An 8,827-nucleotide genomic window follows, 5' to 3' on the forward strand; every position below is an offset into this window, starting at 1 on the left:
TACGGGAGCTGTTCTTAAAGTGACAGTACAGCGTAATACTTTGCACAAGTTGAGAGTAAGCAGTTTGCACTTTTAAATACTTGGTTACTGGTTTTAAATAAGTTAGGAATGAATAAGGACAGTCTCTTTAGTAGGTTTTTAGCTAGAAGATTTTGTAGAGTAGATGGAGGGCTAGCAGTGGGACCTGTCTAGGCATTGCAGAACTTCTGCACTTGAATATGCAATAGAAGAAACCCGTACTCATACGGTTTAGAGATTACTGCCTCATACCGGAAGAGATCACGGAGTGCCAGATCCAGGAACACGGGCCCCTGGGCTTGAACAATTTGGTGTAGCTTATCCCTCAAGATTACCTGAGGAGATCAAGTGAAGGTTCAGTGGGGTACGTCGGCATTAACTGCTCTTTGCCACCCACTGGGGACAGTCCGGACAAATGAAGGACTTCCTCACAAATACTTTAGGGAACACTGTCACCCCAGACGTAGGCAGCTTAGGTCCCTTTGGAGGTAGTTGTCCCTCTCTTAGGAATTTAGCGACACATGCTCCAATGGCTCACACAGGAACAAACTGTATAGTCTCCTCCACTACTAATCTACTACAGAACTAACCTGACTAATCTCCTGCACCAGGAACTAACAGGGAGTTTTATATGAGAGACCAGGCTTAGCCTCTCAATGGTGGAGGAACTGTGATGTGACTCAACATACCATTGGTGGAAACTTTTTAGAATAAAGTTGTGATAGGCTAGGCAATGGGACTTGGCAGGCAGTCACACACTTGCACATGTAAATCATCACACAATATAAGCAATAAATCAACGCCTATTAGCTTCAATGTGCTGGAGAAGGCAATACTCAGTGGTGGCATCTTGTGGCCAAAAGTGAATAACGCAATAGAGGATCCCAATACATAAATACCTTTAGGGGCCGACTGGACTAGGAAAGGAATCCATTAGTGGAACATGGGTTCCTGGACATTACACAACAGTTGATAAAAAAAAAATTTGTCTGGAGTACCCATGTAAGTCCTCTACTGTAGAAGCTGCAGCTTCCTTGGTCGCAGTACCCTGAGCCGCCAGCAGTCTTACACTATATTATATGTACAGATACTGAGAGTGTTTGCAAGGAAGTGTCACACTCACCGGCTGCACACAATAGGAAGATTATGGATTATTGTCGGCCACCGGCTGATAGTTAGGGAAGGCAGCCATGGTCATAACCAGTCTAGCAGTGAATATGTGGGCAGGTTCCTTGGCCGCTCCCTGTTCACGTTTCATTACATAAAGTTAAACAGAACTTTTTTATGTGAAGGAGACGTCCAGATCCTCGGGAGAGGCACACGTGGCCTGAGATACTTAGCACAGGAGTAAGTGGATTTCTTATTCCTTGACTTATTGTCACTTTCAGCTCTGAAGTTTTAGGGGGTGGGAAAGGACCAGGACCCCATTTACTGAGGATGGGACCCCCCAGGAACACCCTAAATTCACCACCTTAACTCTTCTAGACCAACAGGGAATTCTGAATGGCCAAGGTTGTACATATAAGGGTCATTGAATGCAATTGCGCCCCCTAGTTTAGATTTATTAGGCAATGCAGCTCAGTGGTTAGGGACGTCTCTTCCTTGATGTCCTTTCTTCTGCTCTTTTATATCCTTCGGTGACCACAGATTTGTGAAACCAGTTTTATCCAGCAGAGACGTATGAAGGATATCCTCATTTCCCTCGCCCTATACTCTATATAGAGAGGGGACTTTTGATGTGGTCATTTTCTCGTCATCTATATTGTAGTTTCCGTACAATTATTTCATGTTGCTGGAGAACATTCACTTTCTGGTTTCAGGAGAACTTAATATCAGTGTTACATTGTACCTCTAATCCCCCCGCCTAATGTTATATTGGGAGGACAAGCAATGAGGTCTGCAGGTCAGTTTCATTGCATCAGAGACCTATGGAAGGCAGGGACACCAAGGACAGCCTATGGGTGAGAGCACATGATCAGGTGCAGTATCCAATACCGGCTGTAGCCTCGGGTGTCATGGGCACCAGACATGACAGGTCTCATGTTTTGTTAAAGGCGAAAAAAAAAAATTCTTTCAAATCAACCGGTATCAGAAAGTTTTATAGATTTATAATTTACTTCAATTTAAAAATCTCCAGTCTTCCAGTACTTATCAGCTGCGGTATGTCCTGCAGGAAGTGGTGTAATCTTTCCAGTCTGACACAGTGCTCTCTGCTGCCCCCTCTGTCCATGTCAGGAACTGTCCAGAGCAGCAGCAAATTGAGAGCACTTTACAGTTCCTGACATGGACAGAGGTGGCAGCAGAGAGCACTGTGTCAGACTGGAAAGAATACACCACTTCCTGCAGGACATACAGCGGCTGATAAGTACTAGAAGACCGGCGATATTTAAATAGAAGGTTATTACAATTCTATATATAGAATTAGTCTTACCAAATAAACAGCGACCCTCTCCCCTCCGTCCGTGCCATCCTCATAAGGAAATGTATTTGACATGTGGATAAGCTTCGGATTGTTAAATAGCAGGCGATCTGTCGCCAACACCCTGTACCTTCAGGTCATGTGAGTGCATCCTGGCACCCTTTACCTACTTGTATTACAGGCAGCATGCTTTACGCCAGCTCCATATACTATTATGCAACATTGGCTTGATCTACATTATAATTTATGTGGTTAATCAGTCTATTACACAATGTCCAAAAACCTCATTTATAGATGTCGTCACAAAGTGTTATAGAGCGAGCTGATAAGCGAGGTGGTGAGGGCTGTATAAGGCCCCAGTAACCCCAAAGCGTTAGACTAAGGGGCAAGCCCCCGCCCTTACCCCCTATCAGACAATAGCACTAGACATATGGCAATAGGATAAGGAACGGCTTATTATCATAGAGCAATGCTGTGCTGTATCAGTCCTTGGTGGTCACATTCTGTCCTTGATAGAGAATTGATTGTGTAGAAGTGCCCTGAGAATGATGACCAGTTGGGTGTCTGGATGCACTGGAGATGGGCTCTGGCTTAGTATTAAAGGGGTTGTTCATCAAAAAAAAGTTTTTCCCAGAAAAAGCCAGAGATTTGTAATTTACTTCTATTAAAAAAATTTCCAGTCTTCACGTACCTATCAGCTGCTGTATGTCCTGCAGGAAGTGGTGTATTCTCTCCAGACTGACACAGTGCTCTCTGCTGCCACCTCTGTCCAAGTGAGGAACTGTCCAGAGCAGGAGAGATTTTCTATGGGGATTTGCTGCTGCTCTGGACAGTTCCTGACATGGACAGAGGTGGCAGCAGAGAGCACTGTGTCAGACTGGAAAAAATACACCACTTCCTGTAGGACATACAGCAGCTGATAAGTACTGGAAGACTGGAGATTTTTAATAGAAGTAAATTACAAATCTCTGGCATTTCCTGGCACTAGTTAATTTAAAGAGGATGTACCACCAGGTACATCCTCTTTAATCTGAACCAACGGATCGAACGGCGCCGTCACGGGAAAGCCGGTGCCGCAGTCCGTTTTTCGGACCATGGCCAGGTTCCCGCACACTGCGCCGTTCTATGCACTGGAACCGGCCAGTGCTCAAGCACTGGAGGTAGGCCGGCCCGCCCCCAGTGGGAGGGAATTCCCTCCCCTGTATGACGCGGCTCCGTTAGAATGAATGGAGCCGCATCATAGAGAGGAGGGAACCGGGCCGCTGTCCGAAAAACTACTTTTTGGTTAACTACCCCTTTAAAGGGGTTTAAAGGACTATGCTCAGGATAGGTTATTAATATGTCATTGGTGGGGGCATCAACAACCTGCACTGCCAGCATTTCGCTGTTCAGCAGAGCTGTCATGGTCATGCTGCAGCTCAACTCCTATTCTCTTCAGTGAAAGCTGTGCTGCAGTAACCAGAAATGGCCACTACCCATTGAGCGGAGCTGTGTACACATCCAGACAACAGCTGATGGCAGGAGCTCCAGGTGACTTCCCTCCGATAAGATATTCTAAAGATCGTCCATCGATTATTACATCCTGGAAACCCCTTTATGGTGCTTCCTCCCATATTGTAGAATTTTTATGATGTCAGATGACGGGCAGGGCCGTGACTCAAAGCAATATATCCCTACTTCGTGGTGTTTGCCTATGTGCCCTGTACTATCTGTATCCTCGCCCTCCTGCATTGCAACTTTTTTGCTCCATCTTGTAGTTTGCAATTTTTTTTTTTGCCACATTCTTGTTGCGTCTACGGCCCTAGAAATGATCGGAGTATTAAGGATTTGATGGGAATTTCAAGGGGGAGATAAGTGGATAATGTTTGGAATCTGCTGATTATGGGAGATGTCCGAGTTTCCCTCTGATAACACTGAGAGGTGAAATCACTGCCCGGCATTCCTCACACTCAACTTGAGCTCCTTCTGACCTTCCCTTTGAATTCAGGGAAAGCTTTAGGGTGCGTTCACACCTACAGGATCTGCAGCAGATCCGCAGCAGATTTGATGGTGCAGATTTAATGTTGTGTTAAGTTATTTAAATGAAATCTGCTGCGGATCTGCAGCAGAAAATCAGCTGCAGATCCTGTAGGTGGGAACGCACCCTTAAAGGGATAGTAAAGAAAAAAAAAAAAAGTTCAAATCAATTGTGCAATACACAAAAATAGGTTTCCGCTTCATTAACAACTGGTGTAGAAAGAAGAATGAAGAAATGTTAGTCTGTGAATCGGAGGAGAGTGGAGTAGCGAAGCGTCTTCAGAGCCTTGCCCAATGTAGCACTGTACTCTGCCAGGATATTGTAGCTAGAAAGAGAAAGGCAAAAGAAGAAGGCACAGGTGTCTTGTATGATCCTGTAGGATAGGGTACGGGCCAAGATCCAGTAGTAGGCTCACCCTGTAGCCTCTTGGACTAGTAGCATATTACCCCGAACAGGCTATTTATCCTGGGTAATCCACTTGTGGGCTGGTATTAGGGACTGCAGGAGCTGGACGCTACCTCACATACGGGATGCTCATAAGGAAGGGGCCATGTAAATGTCCTAGAGAAAAGAAAAAACGGAGGTGTATGTGTAAGCCAGCGCTGTCAGTGAGGCAGGCCAACTCTCCAGACGGATAAATGGAATAAAGACACTTTATTGCCAATTGCCAATTGAGTTAAGGTGCGTTTACACGTAACGATTATCGTGCGAATTTGAACGATAATCGTACGTGTAAACGCAGCGAACAATCAAACGGCAAACGAGAAATTTTGATCTTTCAACATGTTCGTCATTCGTTGTTCGCAAAAAATTCGCAGATTGTTCCGTGTGAACAGTCGTTCGCCGATTTAACCAATGTGTGAGATCGCAAAACGATTTTCCGTACGATATATCGTACCATCTAAACGCTGATCGTTATGAAAAAAAAATTGTTACTCCGACATCGTTAATCGTACGATCGGGCCAATTATCGTTTCGTGTAGACGCACCTTTAACATGTTTCGGGAGAGGCATCTCCCTTCCTCAGAACAAGCGTGCATAATAAACTGATGAAAGCAGCATAATGAAAACACAGAAAAGCACACAGAAAGGCTCACACGGGGGCGGAGAAGGGGGGGATGATGAATGAGGGGAAAAAGCACACACAACTAAGTACATAGCATGTAATCTCATAACACAGCTCTGTTGAAACTTGGAGACTTTACCGATACTAAGAAATTCACATTGTAGAACATATATTGTAACACAGTGGCTGGGCTGATAACCAGAGCTGGGGGCCGATTGCCGCCTCCCTTGTTCATATGTAAAGGCATAGATCAGCATGGCTGACAGGCGAAATCCCCATACAGCCATCATGGAGTGTAAAAGGTGCGGGCCCGCAGGAGGAAAGACCTATCAGAGTGGAGGAACGGCGAAGCCACTTCACCAGCACTGCCGGAGGTGTTATTGCGGTAGATGTTAGTGCGATCTTTCACTGCCGTCTGTTGTAGTTTAAAACACTGCAGAAAACCTCTCCTTCTCGGACAGTTCCTGACATGGACAGAGGTGGCAGCAGAGAGCACTGTGTCAGACTGGAGAGAATGCATCACTTCCTGCTGAACATACAGCAGCTGATAAGTACTCGAAGACTGGAGTTTTTTTTTTATAGAAGTAATTTACAAATCTATCTTACTGTCTGCCACCAATTGGTTTGAACGGGGAAAAAAATTTTGCCAGATTCCATATATATATATATATATATATATATATATATATATATATATATATATATATGGGTGTTGCCCCAGCACTAATCACTGTCCATATAGATATGTGTGTCTGACACATTACATTAACTCCTGAGAGTCACAAAGATATCTAACCCATGTGCTATCAGATATGGGGCATCAATATCAATGCACAATATGGTTTCCACATACCTATGTCTGCCTGTGTTCACACATAACGTGTTTTAAACCAGAGGGTTCAGATCCATTGTTCCCAGTGTTTACATATAAACTGATGTTTTATACACAACCCACACATATTACCTGTTACTCCAATACTACAAGATATGTGTTATAATGTATCTTGTAGTAGTCTAACTGTTGCCTAACACCGTATGTGGCCTCCGACATGTTTCACCATCAATACAGCCTCATCGGGGGTATGGGACACACTAGTATGGGAAACAAAAAAGTGGATCTGGTTGGATCAAACATCAACATAGCATGGAGGACAGGCATCCCATCATTCACTGCTGTTCTGTGTATAAAGCAGGACGCGGGTCCCCAGAGAACAGCACCATCTTACTATCTCCATTACAGAGGCATCTCTGTCCTATAGTATATCAATACAATCCATATTCCAGCTGTGTTCAACCCTTCTTCTCTATATACATGAGAATTGATGTGGCCATTAATAATTATCCATGAATCAGTAATACATCATAAATAATTGTCCGTGGATCAGTAATCCATCACTCTGTAACTACATGTCAGTGCTGATATAGTTCTTACATATTAACAATCAGGCTTATTGTCCTCGCACCATCTTCTCCCGAGCTGAGATTAAGACGCAGGACAATGAAGATGATTAGTGATTCACCTGACATCCCCACACATGGTTATATAACTCATACAATCCATAGAAAGGCTAAGGGTGTATATATATATACTGGATGGCTATAATAACTAGAAGCCTCACTCCTCCCGCAATATACAGTGGTGCCTTGGATTAGGAGCATAATTTGTTCCGAGACGGCGCTTGTAATCCAAATCCACTCTTATACCAAAGCAAATTTTCCCATAAGAAATCACTGATATGCAGACAATTGGCTCCACACCCCAAAATAATGATTTATTATTCTGAATAAGATGTAAAACAGATGAAACAAACATTTAGAAACAGCTGAATACAGTGTCGGACTTGGGTACCTGGGGCCCACCAGAGGAAATGATCCTTGGGCCCACTAATATAGAACCTGTGAGACACGACCCGCTGACCCGCTCCTTTCCTGTAATCGGTCGGACTTTTGGGGTTTGGCTTTACCCAGCTGTAACTAACTATTGGTTGGAGGGTCCTCACTGAGACCCCAACTGATATAAACTTTTGGCATGTATGTGTGACATGTGAAAAGTTCATTTAACCCCTTCCCGTCAGTAACATGTATATTTACGTTCCTACTGCACATTGCAGTAGGAATGTATATATACGTTCCTGACTACTGGGGCTTCCTGATGTGAGCAGGAGCGCTGAAGTGAGAGCGATCCTGCTCATATCAATGTCCAGGGCCTGGAGGTAATGAGAGTCAGCTGCGATCCCACAGCCGGCTCTTATTAACCCCTTAAACTCCGTGATCTACAGCGATCACGGCATTTAGGTGGTCAGTGACAGATCAAGCATCTGTCACTGGGTGATCGGGACCCCCGCAGCCGTGCTCTCTGCTCTCAGGCAGGCTCTATACATGGATCGCCGATAACACTGATCTATGCTATGCTATGGCATAGATCAGTACATGCAATCTAATGATTGCATATTTTACAGTGATATACGAGTTAAAAAAGTTTTATAAAAGTATTAAAAAAAAACCTTATAAACCCCCCTCCCAATAAAAGTTTAAAAGACCCCCTTGCCCATTATAACAATATAAATTTAAATAAATAAACATATTACATATCGTAGCTTGTGGAATTGTCCGATCTAATAAAATATAACATTATTGTTCCCGCACGGTGAACGGCGTAAACGGAAACAAAAAAAAAAACACAAGGATTTCTGATTTTATTAAATTATATATCACAAAAAAAATATAAAAAGCAATCAAAATTTTTCTGTTACGCCAATACGATATTAATAAAAACTAGAGATCATGGTGCAAAAAATGACCCCATCCAGTCCTGTAGGTGGAAAAATAAAAGCGCTGTGGCTCTTAGAAGGCGAGGAGGAACATTGCATTAATATGACCTGGACTTTGGTGCATCAAAGGGCTCTGTCCTGAAGGGGTTAAATGACAGAAAAAATGACAAAAGAAAAAGATCTGATAAAAATGACCAAATATTGGGGAGTGGGGAGCTGGCGGTTATCTCCTCTGTGTGACTGTCCGGGATCTGAGGCATGTAGCACTGGAATCCCAGAGTGGGCGATGCAAGTGAATATGGACGGCTTGTATGGCTATGGGCCCCCTAGGAGCCCTGCACCCAGACAGCCCATATTAAAGAGAATGTACCATCAGCCATATTCAAACTATTTTTTGCAGTACGTTATATGTGACGCACCTCCATTAGGATCAACAGGACGGCATCACCAAGGGGAGGGGATATTGTTGCACTGGGGGCGCTGGGCCCCCCTCCAGTGCATAGAGCGGGGCTGGCGCAGAGGGAGAAAACAGTGCC

The 8,827-nt window shown here is 44.1% G+C and overlaps 1 protein-coding gene across 1 annotated transcript in view; it reads left to right on the forward strand.

Annotated features, from left to right (window-relative positions):
• Positions 1-1,328: 1,328 nt before the first annotated feature.
• LOC138802556 (ectonucleoside triphosphate diphosphohydrolase 8-like) overlaps positions 1,329-8,827 on the forward strand; it is a 32,940-nt gene continuing 25,441 nt past the window's right edge. Inside the window, exon 1 of the mRNA XM_069985994.1 lies at positions 1,329-1,365. The gene's annotated coding sequence lies outside the window, so the exon portion shown is untranslated. The remainder of the gene's footprint in view (positions 1,366-8,827) is intronic.

This window comes from Dendropsophus ebraccatus, chromosome 10, assembly GCF_027789765.1.
Source record: "Dendropsophus ebraccatus isolate aDenEbr1 chromosome 10, aDenEbr1.pat, whole genome shotgun sequence".
NCBI classification, from domain to species: domain Eukaryota; kingdom Metazoa; phylum Chordata; class Amphibia; order Anura; family Hylidae; genus Dendropsophus; species Dendropsophus ebraccatus.